The sequence below is a fragment of the Desmodus rotundus genome, chromosome 7 (assembly GCF_022682495.2).
Source record: "Desmodus rotundus isolate HL8 chromosome 7, HLdesRot8A.1, whole genome shotgun sequence".
NCBI classification, from domain to species: Eukaryota; Metazoa; Chordata; class Mammalia; order Chiroptera; family Phyllostomidae; genus Desmodus; species Desmodus rotundus.
In genome coordinates, this window is record NC_071393.1 from 136,792,927 (window position 1) to 136,806,525 (window position 13,599).

Here is a 13,599-nt window from a genome sequence, read left to right on the forward strand (position 1 = left end):
AGACCGGACCCCTCACACTGGTCCTCAGTCTGGAGCTCCTCCAGCGCTGCTGGGCTCACCCAGAGGACACCTCAGCAACTGAGCGGATTCTGTGCACAGCTGACCGGGAGTCCCTTCCTTCCGGTGGAGTTTGGGAACTCAAATAGAAACGTTTCCACCACGACTGCAGGACCCTTAGAAAAGGCCCCGCAAGGAAATGGGGGCTAACCGCGGCACCGGGGGAGGAAGTGGGGGGCTCTGGATGCTGCTGGGGTGGCACAGCTGGCGTTAGCCTGAGGCCAGGGACAACCTAGGGCCTGGGAGGGGGACAGAGGGCAGCTGTATGTCCCGGGGGAATGAGCTCGTGTCCCCACAGGGAGCAGAGCTGGGTGGGCAGGGAAGCTGTGAAGGGTCCCCGCTCCTGCCACCCTGAGCCCCCAGAGGCCCAGTCCAGCCAGGAGGAGGCTTCCTGCCCCAAAGGCCTCTCCCCACAATTCCTGAGCCCTGACCATCCAAATGTCCCTCAGGATAGACGCCCGAACTGCCACTCACAAACACCTCCCTCCCTGCCTCCCTGCAGTGCAAGGAGTCTGCCTGGGATGTGGCTCCAGCCACTGACCTGGTTTACAGTCAGCAGGCCCACACCTGCCCACACGCCTGTCTGGAAGCACGTCGAGGCACGCAGGCCCTGGAGAGGGACAGCCAAGCCCTGGGCACTGAAGGGCAGAAGCGGGGCGGATCCCACTTCTCCAGGGAGCCCCCACCCCCATCCTTTGTAGCAGAAGATCCCAGAATCCCTGGGGGAGGAGCCAGGCTCACTGAGCCCCTCGGGTGAGGAGGGGGGCCCCTGGCTGGGTGGCAGAGGCCTGGATCCCCGGCTGCTGCTGCTGGCCTTGTCCACCTCACCCACAGGATGGGAAGGAGGCAGCCCAGCAAGGCCCCTGGGGAGCTTCTGGGGCTGCCGGGAGCCCAGCACCTCGGCAATGGTCTCACAGCTGGCGCTGGCTGGAGACGCTGCCTTAGAGAGACACCGGTTCTGGAACACTGGAATCCACGCAGCGTTTAGGGAGATGCAAACGCACATGCTATCCCCACACTCGCGCCGCCAGCCTCGCCCGTGGGGCTCCAGCCCTCGGGGAGGGAAGCATTCCTGTGTCGTGGAAGCTGAGGGCATTGAAGGGCCATTATGGCCCCTGCCCAGCCCTGGGAGACGGGCTCCCATATGTGGCCCTTGCTCCCGTGTAGACAATGACCCAGGCCGCCTGCTTCCCACTCTGGGAGCTGCTCGCAGACGGAGTCCAAAGGTCAGGGACTTGGGGCCTCCTGGGTGGCTTTAGGTGACTTGGGGCCCCAGGAGGAAGAGGGGGCGGCTGGAAGCTCTTCACCTGCGGAGAAAGGAGATTGTTGTGTTGTGTTCTGCTGTGTTACATCTCGTGACTGCGTTGTGTTAACATTGTGCTGTGCTGTGTTGAGCTGTGTTGTGTCCTTGCGTCGGGTTGACGGGAGCTGAGCGGACACCCCTGACTGCCCTCCCACCCTGCAGAGAGCTCTTGGGTGCCTCCACATCTGGGTGGCGACGCCATCTGCCCACACGTCCACCCGCACCCGTGGGGCCGGGCATTTTCCAGATCACCCCTCAGTGGTGTAAGGCCTCAGGGCCACAGGGGTCCCCACGGGGAGAGCCACACTTGGGCGGCTGCAGCGTGTCTTACAGACGGCGACCCTCCCCATCCAGGGTCAGGAGCAGGGGAGGCATCCCTGGACCTTGGATTGGGATACACCTGGCCGATCCTTCCAGACTGCAGGCTTCAATGGAAAGACTCCGGATGTGGGAGGGTGACCTGGGGAAACAGGCAGACAGACGGGCTCAGTGCCCAGCCAGCTGTGACCACAGAGCTGTCTCGAGGGACAGCTCAGGTGGCGGATCCCCAGACGTTCCCATGCTTGTCGTCCTGGGCCTCCCACCCCACCCCCAGCTCCGGGGCCTGCTGACGGTGCCGCACTATTGAATTATCTTGGAAATAAAGGCCACAGGCCCCAAAACAAAGGGAAATGGGGAGGCTGCTGCCCTGGGCTGCCCACCTGAAGAGTCAAGGGGGTGGGCGGGGCCACCCAGGCACGGCCACGCCTCCCTCCGCAGGAGACCCCCTTCTCCCGGGTGAGGAGTTCAGCACTGGGAGCCTGGGAGGGGGCAATTGATGTTTCGGGCAGAGTGAGCCAGGCCTCATCAGAGGACATGAGCGTGAAGGTTAATAAACAGAACCCCAGGGAAGTTGGAGGAGGGCCTGCATGGGGACTTCACGCCCCACCACTCACCGTCAATCACCGCAAACAGCTGTCTCTGTTTCTCCAGAGGGAGGAGGGTCTTCTCCTCTCTGGGCAACCACTCAGCCAATGAGAGGCAGTTACAGCTCAGCCAATGAGACGCCTCAAGACTTCCAACTCCCAGTTTCCTCCAATGGACTCTCGGCTTACAACAGCGGTCTTTCCTCTATAAAAGAACACTCGCGTTTGTTCTTGGGCCTTGCGAGTTGTTCACCATTGGGTCTCTGTATGCGATTACGTTTCTTTGTTGTCCCAGAATAACCCATTTTGCTGGAGAAATATCGAGCTCTCTATTTGCTTAAGATCAGCAGGAGAAAATGCGGGGCGTGAACCCCACTGGCCTGGGTGCTTGGAAGAATCCACGGAGCAACCCAGGAGAGCAGCTGCGGGCAGGGCCAGCTGGGACCCCCAGGGCCCAGCCTGAGCCCCAGGGCGGCTGCTGGGCCCTGACTGCGAAGCCGGCCAGGGATGGAAGGCTCTGGGCAAATGAAGAGCAAGGGTGAGGGCTCGGCTAGCAAGGTGGGGAGGGACCCTCAACCGTCCTCTTAGGAGCCCAGGCCCGCGGGACGAAGGCAACCCACGTCCTTCCACCTGCAAAGGCGAGGGTTGGCCAGGTGAGGGGATGTCCAGCGACCAGGCCCCACACCCCAAAGCACTGCCAATAAGGGAATGTGGCCTGGCCCCGGGCCTGGGCCTGGGCCCCCTGTGACCAGCTTCCCAGAGGTGTGCGAGGCTCCTCGGATCTGGAATCAGCCGTTCCTTCATGAGGCCCGACTGCTCTCAGCGGGACGCGGATTTCGGAGCCCCCGGTCTGGGCTCTGGGGATACTGGGGCTCCCCGGGGCTTGGGGGGCTCGGCATTTCTCAGCCTCAGACAATAGAGAGAGACTCAAAGTAACTCGTCTATCCATACGCTGAAGGGCTCTCCGTGGAGGACCTTCCACCCCACCAGCGTGAGAACCGAGTTTGCCTTCTTTTTGAGTTCACCTTGACAATTCTGGGAAAATTCTGAGACGCGGTAACTTGCATGACAGCAGCCGAAGGTGGAAGGAAGACGCAGGAGAGGCCAATCTGCGAACAACAGCTGTGCAAGACTGGTAACATTCCTGAGTGTGTGTTGAAACTTTGTTTACACAACAAGCCAGAGAGGAGGGCCGACCACCAGACCACCGCATCCTGCTTGGTCCTGGGACCCACAGCCAGGCCTAAAAAGCAAGCACTCCTTCCTGGGGAGTGCTCTGTGCACACCCCAGGACGGCCCGCTCTGCACCTTCTCCGCCCCTTTATCTACAGCCAGGTGAAGTGCTTGCAAATCAACTCACATCTTTCTTCCCAACACTGTTTGCGTGAAAGAGCCTGTCCGCTCCAGGACGGGGAACACGTCCGCCTCCTCCATCCAGCCCTGCTGCTGGAGGTTCAGAAAATGCCCTGGTCCTTTTCTGGCTGGCACATGACTCCATAAACACTTTCTTTCAGGAAAGCTTTCGGTCATTGAAGTTTGTAACAACCTCAATATTTCTCACCTATAAACGTGCCTGTTCCCTGGTTTCCTCCAACCCATTGCCACACCAGCTCTTGGGCAAGTGCTGGGGTTTTTAAAGCTTTATCGAGGGTAATTGATACCTTAAAAAAACAAAACAAAACCCTGTGCAGGTATAATATAAACCCCTTGGTGAGTTTGGAACAAGTGCTCATTGTTATATCCATGTGAGTCATAACTTTATCCCTTTTTGAAGATTATCATTAACATATTCCACATAACTAGCCGCTGGCTGTATTTATTTAATGCTGCACACAAAACAGCCTCGACAATGACGCCCTTTTGAAAAGTCGTCAGGCAATCTGATTTTCTTCCTCTGACAGACAACTTGGGCATCTTGCCTGGCTTCCCACGGGATTTGGTTTCTTTAATATACATCAATTTTACATAAATATGTCTCAGAACTGGTCACTCTGGGTCAGTTTCCCTGAGTATGGGATGTGTCTTTTCAAGATATACACTTCAGCCCTGGCTGGTGTGGTTCAGTGGATTGAGTGCCTGACAGCAAACCCAAGGATCCCCGGTTTGATTCCCAGTCAGGGAATATGCCTGCGTGGCAGTCCAGGTCCCTTGTAGGGGGTGCATGAGAGGCAACCACACATTGACGTTTCTCCCCTTCTCTTCCTGCCTTCCCTCTCTCTAAAAATAAAAAATAAAGTCCTAAAAATACATATATACATATATACAAAAATACATATATACATTTCAAATCTCTTTATGCCAGGTGAGTTGTCTTGGATTTCATTTTTTAGTGCTTTCTTATTTGTTTCTTCCAGGAACTCCAATTATACATATGTTGGCTCCTTCTCTTTCTTTTTTAAACACCTTGACTGAGATATAATTTATGCATGAGACATAATTATAAAATTCAAATATACAGGTCGACATTTTTTAGTACATTTAGAAAGTTGCACAACCAAGCTATCGCCATAATCCGATCTAAAAACATTTGCATCGCCCCCAAAAGAAACCTCGCCCCTCTCAACAGGCCCAGCCCTGGCTGACCTGCTTGCTTTCCCCATGGGTTCCCCAACTCTGGACGTCTTGTATCAATGTAACAGGGTGCAGCCAAGAGGGGGGCCCCAAATAGAGATTGGTAATGGGGTCCAGAAGAGCTTGGAGATAATTGAGATAATTCCACACCGGCCTGGAACGCTGGCAGTTGTGGCCAATTGTGGGAGGAGCTGGAAATGGGGCTGCAGAGGAAGATTGGTGCTGGGATTTAAACCCAGGCGTGGCAGCCATTTGGCGTCCCTTTTTGGGACATGCATCTTTTCGGCTTTGGAAATGTTCCCTTTTTGCCACGTGGATGGTGCCCGGAGCCTGAATCACAGACTTCTGTTTCTTTCCTGAGATGCGCTACCCCAGACTGGGCAGAAGGAGAAGGAAGGACTGTGTGCTTTTGTGGGTATTCTAAGGAACTTTAATCTGTATAACTTTTTTTTAAGTGATTTTTTTTATATTTTCTTTTTTTATTTTATTATTAGAGAGGGGAAGAGAGGGAGATAGAGAGGGAGAGAAATATCAATGTGTGGTTGCCTCTCACACACCCCTCCCTGGGGACCTGGCCTGCAACCCAGGCATGTGCCCTGACTGGGAATCGAATTGGTGACCCTTTGGTTCACAGGCCAGCACTCAGTCCACTGAGCCGCACCAGCCAGGGTTCTGATTTAATCTTAAATTCTGAAATAATTTTTATTTTATTTGGAATTCTCTATGTTCCATCAACTCCTGAGTGTTTCTGATTCAGATTTATTTATTTTTTATCAGGGTCTTACTGTCTTAAAGCTTGTTTTGAAGTATTAGGTTGTATTTTCACCTGTGTGACATCGACCCTCCAAGGTGGCTCATTAATCCTGGGCTCCCGGGGACCCCGCTCATGAGCAGTCACCACCCCTTTAAAATTAGGAGGACGGGTGTGACCGGCTGCGTAGTGACATTGTCAACCTCTGCAGCTAGGTCATAAAAGGCCCCAGAGCCTCCCCTTGATTTCTTGTGCGCCGGCACTGGGGAGAGCAGGCCACCATGCCCTGAGGACACCCTGGCATACCATGAGGAGGCCCCTACAGGGAGGGCCCAGCCTGCCCACCCTGAGTCAGTCCCTTGGAGGCAGAGCCTGGAGCCCCAACCAAGGCAGCGAATGGCAGCAACCCAGGTGCACATCAGACCCGGAGGCGGGCCCAGCAGACCTCGCAAGGCACCTCACAAGGCGCCGCTCACCTGCCAGGCCACAGAGACCAAGACACAGGCGATCAGTGGGTTGGCAGCAGTTTCAAACCAGTAGCTTGGGTGCGGGGCCCACAGCTGACTGGCAGGTGGGTTTGCTGGGCACATCCAGCTCTGCAGGACGCTCCGCTGCTCCTGGTCCGCGGCTTCTCCTGGCGCATCCCCACCCAGGACTGGCCACAGAACCTTTCTGTTGCTCGTTTTCCATAAAAGCCATTTCCTGTGCTTGGTGGGGGGGCTGGGGGTGTCTCCACCGCTTCTCCAGTTCACGCTGCTGTGGGCGGTGTTCCCCAGGCCCACTCCTTTGTCTGGGCCAGTTTCTCCTCCTGTCCTAGGCTGGGTCTCTCCCAGCACAGGCTTCTCCGGAGCCTCTGCTGGCTGGCTCTGGGAGCCTCAGGGCCTCCTAGCCATGGACCCTGCCTTCGGGGACGTTCTTGCTGCCTCTGTCGGAGTGCTCAGGCCCACTGGACGCCCCAGCTGCTTCCCTGCTCCGAGGTCACAGGTCTGCAGGTGGCCAGGGGTGTCCTCCTCCACCATTGGAGGGCCCTACAGACACTCGCATTACTGCCGGAGGGGGCTGGGCAGTCGGCTTTGCTATCCTGGTGGCTTGTGGGGAGGCTGGGGAGGCTCAGTCCCATGCCACTCCTGCCAAACCCTCCCCAAATCCAGGTTGTCGCAGAGTTTTAATGACTCAGAGCACAAACCGCCTTGTGCCCGACCTGGGAGCCAGGAATTCAGCTGCCTGGTAATGGGCTGCTGTTTTGGCAAAATTAGGGAAAAAAACCACTTGCAGACCACATACGCTTCTGACACTGTGTGTGTGTGTGTGTGTGTGTGTGTGTGTGTGTGTGTGTGTGTGAAGTTGACATAAGTTAACTCTACACGTCCTCCCCGCCCCTCTCTGGGATGTGGCCGAATGGGGAGGTTCTTAAACACTTCTAGGCCCTGGACACCTCGTGCCGCCCGGTGCAGCCTGTGGATCCGGGCTTCTCAGGAAACAGCTTCTGGTTGGGTTAAATAAAACACAGCGAATCACAAAGGAGATGGGTCATATCAACACACGCTTCCCTGAAAAATAAGTCTGGTTTGCTGTGATAAGTGAGCTCTCCTATTCGTGGGTTGATTAGGACCCAGCGGCGGCAGGGTGAGTGGCCCCAGGGTGATGGAGCAGGATATTCGAAGGGTTTCCTGCTGCGGTTCAGTCCTCTGGGTCCTGGCCTGGCCTTCGCAGTTGGGGGCACCACAGTGAGGGCAAGGGCTAGTGAGGATAAAGATGTGGCTTTTCCAAGTTCACAGGCACCCTGAATTCTGTGCTCAGCCAGTCCCAGCTGGGCAGCCAGGTGGGGTTCACACGAGGGTGACCAGGCTTCCCAGGGGCCTCTGTGGTGCCGGGGACATCCCTTCCCTTTGCAGGCTCCTCGCTGCTGAATGGCAAGTGGACGAGAGACACACTTCCAGGTCTGAGCGTTTCTCTCCCGCGCCCCACATGGTTCTGCCTCCACTCTGCTGTAGAGGCGCCCTGAGAACCGGGCTTTTCTTCCTTCAAAGGACTCCTCTCTCTTCTTGGAAGCTTTTAGAATTTTCTTTTTGTAACATCTGAGAACAAAAATGCATCTGGCTGTCCTTACTTCTTTCATTGGAAGCTTCTGAGCCCTGGGAGTTCTTCCCATGTCGGTTCTGGGGACAAGAACACAATGCGGAGACGGGTGGGGGGCCAGCGGAGACTGACCGCGGTCCTGGGGCGGCTGGCAACTCCGAATCACCTTCCCTGTGGCTATTTCCCTGATCATCTAAAGAGAATAATAGCCAGGCACCTCCAACCCCCAGGAACCTTCACTTCTCCTTACACGAGAACTTTCCAGACTGTTGGCCACAGCCTACGCCAGGAAGCAATGACCCCAGTGCTGCCGGCCTCCCCACCACCTTCGTCCACAGCTGCTGCCCGAGCCCAGAGCGGCTCGTGTGTCCCCCACCACACCCCCAATGCACAGGACGGCGGACGCGTCTGCTGCCAGAGGTTCAGGCTAACTGCCCCGGCCCTGGTCCTTTTCTGGCAGCACGTGGCTCTCTCTCAGAAAAGTTCTGTGCTGTGCAAGTTTCTATTTAACACTGGGAAATGCACCTTCCTTAGTTTTGCAGATGGTTCCTCCCCTCCCTTTTCTCTGCTCCCCTTACGTCCTGGACACCCCAACGGTTGGCACCTCCACAGTCCTCCATGTCCTGCACTTGCCCCACATTTTCAGTCTCATCTGCACCTCCGCTGCCTCCCCAGGGCATCCTCTGCCCCGACACCCTGCCCACGTGGTCAGCAGCACCCAGCCCGCAGCTGACCTCAGTGTAGTGGTGTTTTCCAACAATTACAGGCGTGTTGGTTTTATGGTGCCCTGCTTCCCGAGGTCTCCCCGGTTGCTAGGGGAGGAGCCCATGGTGGCCGTGGATCCGAACAGGACACAGAGGACAGGCCCTGGACAGAGAGGACTGTGCCCCCACAGCCCTGCTCCCCATTCTGCCCTCTAAGACAATGTCTCAGCCTCTGAGGAGCAGGCGCTGGTAGCTGGTTAAAGGGGGGACCCGCCCCAACAGCGTGGAGGAGCCCACCCCTCCATCCCAATGCACATTCAGGAGAGAGGGACAGAGGAAATGCGGGGACCTGCTCAAGGGGCCTGATGCCACAGCGGAGGGGCCGGAGCCAACCCCTCCTGACCTGCACGTGCACACGCACACACACATTCGCACACTCACCCTTCTCGCCCTCGCCTGCTGGCCCCACTTGGCATCCTCCAGGTCACACTGACCCTGGGAGGGGAACCAGGGCAGGGACGGGTCCTGCTCTCTCAGGGCGGAGGCCTGGGAGCCCCCTGCCCACCCCACAGGCCCTGTGGCAGCTGCCTGTGATGGGCAGAACTGTGTACCCCCTGAATGCTCTGTTAAAGTCCTAACTGCAAGGTGAGCGTTTTGGAGCCGGGCCCCTGGGGTGGTAGAAGTTAAATGAGGTCAGAGGGTGGACCCGCCCTGCTAGGGCTCGTGGCCTACAAGAAGAGGAAGGGACACCAGAGTAACCCCCCTCCCTCCCCCCACTGCATGACAGCACAGAAAGTGGGGACAGCACAGAAAGGGACAACAGCATCCACAGCCCTGGGGGTAGGGGGGGCGGTTCCTCACCAGACCTTCCCCTGTGGGCACCTCCATCTCCGACTCCCAGACACCAAACTACAAGAAGCAAAGGTCTGTTGTTTAAGCTTCCCAGCCTCTGCTACTTGGTTACACAGCCCTAGCTGACCGAGGCCACAGCCCTGGGGCCAGCCAAGGGCCCTGCGTCCCCAGGTACTGCCTCTGCCCCAGGACTGAGCTCCTCCCCTGGCCCTGCAGTGAAAGGGCCCACCCTGGGCTGCCGCTGCCCCTGAGGCTGGTTGGAGGTGCCACCCCACGGCCTTGGAGGCCCCAGCTGGGTCCTGAGAGCCGCTGACTCGCAGCCGGTGGCTTGGAAAGAAAAGCCTTGTGTCCTGGTGCCACGTCCCCCAGGAATGCAAGCCGTTCTCCCTCCCACCCCCACTGCAGAGCAGATGACATCCCGGGTACAAAGGCCTTTTGTCCATCTGGCCAAGTGACCTCGAGTTGACATGGGAGCTGGAGAAACACAGCCTCCACAGGAGGGCAGCCACAGCAGCTCCCTCGGATCCCTCCTGCTGCAGAGCCCCCCACTCTCCCCCAGGCCCAGTGGGAGGGCATCTGGAGAAGGGAGAGGGCCTGCCGTGCCGACGCCCACCCGGCTGCAGGCCCTGTGGTGAGAGTGACCTTGACACACACACCCCCCCAAGAACCCAGGCTGCAAATAGTGCTCCCTGATCCTTAGTTACCCACAGTACACTGCAGACCCAGACGGGCACCAGGGAGCCTTCTGATGTGGTGGGGATGTCCTGTGTCTTGTTCGGGGTATGGATGGAGGGGTGGCTGGCTGGCTGGCTGGCTGGCTGGGTGGTAGATGGATGGTGGGTGGATGATGGATGGATGGTGAATGGACATTGGGTTCTGTAAGGGTTTTCACACTTAGTGGCCTTAAGTGTCCCATGACAGAGCCGGAGTGGGAGCAAAGCGGGTGCTGGCCGTGGGGAAGACCCAGCCTTGGCTCCTGTCACCACCTCCATGCGGTCTGTACCTGTCAACAGGAATGCTCTGCTGTGCTCCAGACGAGTGGCAGCCCCACGTGCTGGGCCTGAGCTCTGAACCTTTGAGCCAGGAAGGGGGTGAGGGGACTTGGCTACAGGCTCCCAAGCCCTGCCTGGGTTTCTGCCTTCATAGGAAAGGGGTCTCCAATCCCAGCTGCAGGGAGCTGCTCCCAGAGAGACGGCCACCCCCAGAGCCAAGCCCATGCCTCCCTTCAGAGGCCCCCACAGACACACCTGTGCTGCCTGGGAGTCAGGAGCCACGGGGACCACACCTCACCTGGGAGGCCCACCTCCACCTGTAGGAAAGGGGCTGCTCCATGTCAGCAGGCCGCCTGCAGACATCTGGCCAGTAGCCCCCATGCCCCCTCTCATGAAGAACTGCCCGCCCGCTCATTGAACCAAGGCCTCCGCTCCCAGCACCTCGCCCTCCTGGCCCTCCTGCTGCAGGGACGGTCAGAGATGGGGGGAACCCCTACTGTCCATGGGCATCTGTCCCCAGGGCTCTTCCAGGGGGTGGGGCCTCTCATCATCAAGGTCACTGTCCTCTGAGGGCCCCCAGGCTGGCCTGGGGGGAGGACCACGCTGGCTGACCCCGCCCCTGGCCCCTCCTGTGACTCGGTCAGTCAGTTCCTCCTTCTCTCCCACCTCCTCCACGCCGGGTGTCTGACTGTTGGAGCCACAAGGCTCGTCCTGTCCCTGGATGAGAGCCGCGCCCAGGCTCCCCGCTTCCCCTCACCAGGACGGCGCCCGCCCTGTGGGCGCCTCCACCACTGACTTCCTGCTGACCTTGACCCACAGCAGGGGCAGTGCAGGGTCACCCTGCCAGTCCCGCTGCCCAAAGCCCAGAGGGGCAAATAACACACCTAGGAAGGGCACCCCCTTGTGTGCTCAAGGGGTGTGCTGGGAGGGCCTGCAGCTGGGCGCTCAGCTGTTAGCGCCTGGGGAGGCTTCCCTCTGGACAAAAGGTCCTGCCACCAAGACACACCCAGCCTCCCACGTGCGGGACGCACTGACAGAGCGGCAGGGAGAGGCCCGCCTGTGGGGAGACCTGGGTTCGGGGCTTCGGCTGCCCCTCCGCACACCACATGGCAGGAACCTGCCACAGTCCCAGAGGCGGGGAAGGCAGTGCAAGCTCGGGGCAGCCCCAGCCAGAGAGAGCACCCTGTGCCCACCTGCCCACGGAGGGGGAGGGTCTGGAACGCTAGCCAGACCCCCTGCAGGGGGACCCCACTGCACTGGGCCACAGCTGCCCAGGGTGTGGGCTCTCAGGGGCGTGGGAATGGGAGGCCCCGGCTGCTCACAGGGCTCGGAGCCAAGGTTCCCCGGGCCCCAGGAGACAGGGGACATCGGGGCCACTGCCAGACATGAAGGGGGAGTGGGGGCTTGGGGGGGGGGGCTCAGGGCAGCACTGCAGGTAGGGTCCCCTGAACTGGGGCCAGGGGTCCCCAGAAGCCTCTAAGAGGAGGCCTGGTGTGGCCTGGCTTTGTCATGCAGAGCGGGGACACCCCCCCATTGACTTTGGGGCCCCCTCTGAGGAAAGACACCCCCACCCCCACCCCCACCCCAGTCAGCCCAAGGGGAGGCAGGGAGAAGAGGACCGAGGTGGCCCCGCGCCCTGCAGTCCTGCCCTCCCCCATCTCCTCCCCCTCCCGCTCTTCCCAAGGAGACAGACGCTGGAAACAGCCTGCTTCGTTTTTCCGGAGCGTGACTCAGACTGCAGCTGCCTCCGCAGCCCTGCACGGCAGGCTGCGGCCTGCCCTCCCCTCCCAGTGGGGCCTCAGGGGCTCCCCAGGGCCCAAGCCCCCACCCAGGGAGTGCCGGGCAGTCTGGACCTCATCGTGGGCCCCACACCTCGGCCTGTCCCCCAGCCTGGGCTGGCCCCTCCCCCAAGACCCCTCGGAGGAGGCCCTTACTTCCTACCCACTGCTGGCACCAGCACCCACAGCAGGAGCAGGGAGCCCTCAGGGGTCACAGGGGTGGGCGGTGTAGGGCCACGGGCCTGGTGCCCCCCCCCCCCCGCCCGGCTGAGCCCTGGTTCTTGGGGACACTGCCCTGGCCCAGGGGAGGGCTAAGTGCAGGGGTGGAGACACCTGGGAGGGAGCCCCAAAAGAGGAGAAATTTCCAGAAGCAGGCAGCTCTGCTTCAGGACCCTGGCAGACCGGCCTCCTCCCAGGAGATCGATGCCCGAGGCCCCAGCAGGCGACCGACCCAGGGACACCAGCTCCACTGCTTCCCATCAGTGTGGTCCTTGCTCTCAGCTCCCTCCTCCCCTCAAGCCCACCCCCGGGAGCCCCCAAAGATACTCTCAGCTGGGGAGGGACCCCGGCCAGCACCTCTCGGCCACCCCAGCCCTCTCTTCTCCCCCTCCCGCCAGGCCCTGGCCACTGGGCTGCCCCCAGGATGCAGGCGCACAAGCTGGAACGCGGGCACAACGGCGAGGCAGGCTCCCGGGGCCCCCCCATGCAGTGCCAGCTGCCCCCTAAGCCTGAGCTCGCCTCATCCTGAGGTGCCCGGCTGCCCTCCCTGCTGGGCACGGTGTCCCCACAGCCTTCCCTACAGCCAGGCGGTGGCCCAGGCTCCCCTGGCAGAGGCCGACACACACACCTGCACACTCGGGATCGCATGTGTGTTGCACACGCATTCACTGGCACAGGTGCACACTGGTGTCTAGCCCCAACCGCATCCTGCGGCTCCGCCTTACATTGCGCCCCGGCTTGGCCCCGCACCCGTGTCTCTCTGACGCCCGGGGACACCAGGGGCTCCTTCAGGCCCTGAGTGAGGTCCCTGCCTCCCCTCCCCCGGCCATGCTGCCAGCCTTTCCACGCCTTCCCCTGCCCTCCATCCTCGTCCTCTCCCCCCTTAGCATGACCCCCCCATCTAGCGCACCCACCCCTGGACTCCTGCTGACGTCCCACGCTCACGTGACACACATGTCCAGCACCAGGCTTCACTCGCTTCCCCCAATGACCCTCCAGCAGCCCCAGGTGGACAGTTATATGCACCCCGCCTTTGCAGCCCAGAGCACAGAGCAGAGTGGGGGTCTGGCCCAGGCCACCCAGCTACAGTGCCCCTGGGCCAGGCCCGGGGCCACACTGCCCCAGTGTGGGGGAAGAGGGGCAAAACCAGCTGCGGGGGGGAGGGCCTCCCCAGCCAGGCAGGCCAGGCCCACAGCTCTGGCGGGGGGGGGGGGGGGGGGGGACCTGTGGGCGGCACTCCCTGTCTGCGCAGGGCTTTGCTGGGCGGGAGCCAGGCCACACCCACACCCCAGGCCTTCTGCACCTCCCGACTTCTGCCCTGCCTGCCCCCCCCACACCCCTCTGCCCCTGCCTAGGGAAGGCAGCTGGTGACTCAGTCCTCAGTCAGC

General features: G+C 60.1%; 1 long non-coding RNA gene across 1 annotated transcript; it reads right to left on the reverse strand.

Moving 5' to 3' along the window:
* Positions 1-1,711: 1,711 nt before the first annotated feature.
* On the reverse strand, positions 1,712-13,268 carry LOC139441079 (uncharacterized). The gene is made up of 3 exons (XR_011651476.1): positions 13,126-13,268; positions 2,296-2,470; positions 1,712-1,820 (listed from the first exon to the last, which is right to left on the reverse strand). It is a non-coding gene; the product is annotated as an uncharacterized lncRNA (long non-coding RNA).
* Positions 13,269-13,599: the final 331 nt, after the last annotated feature.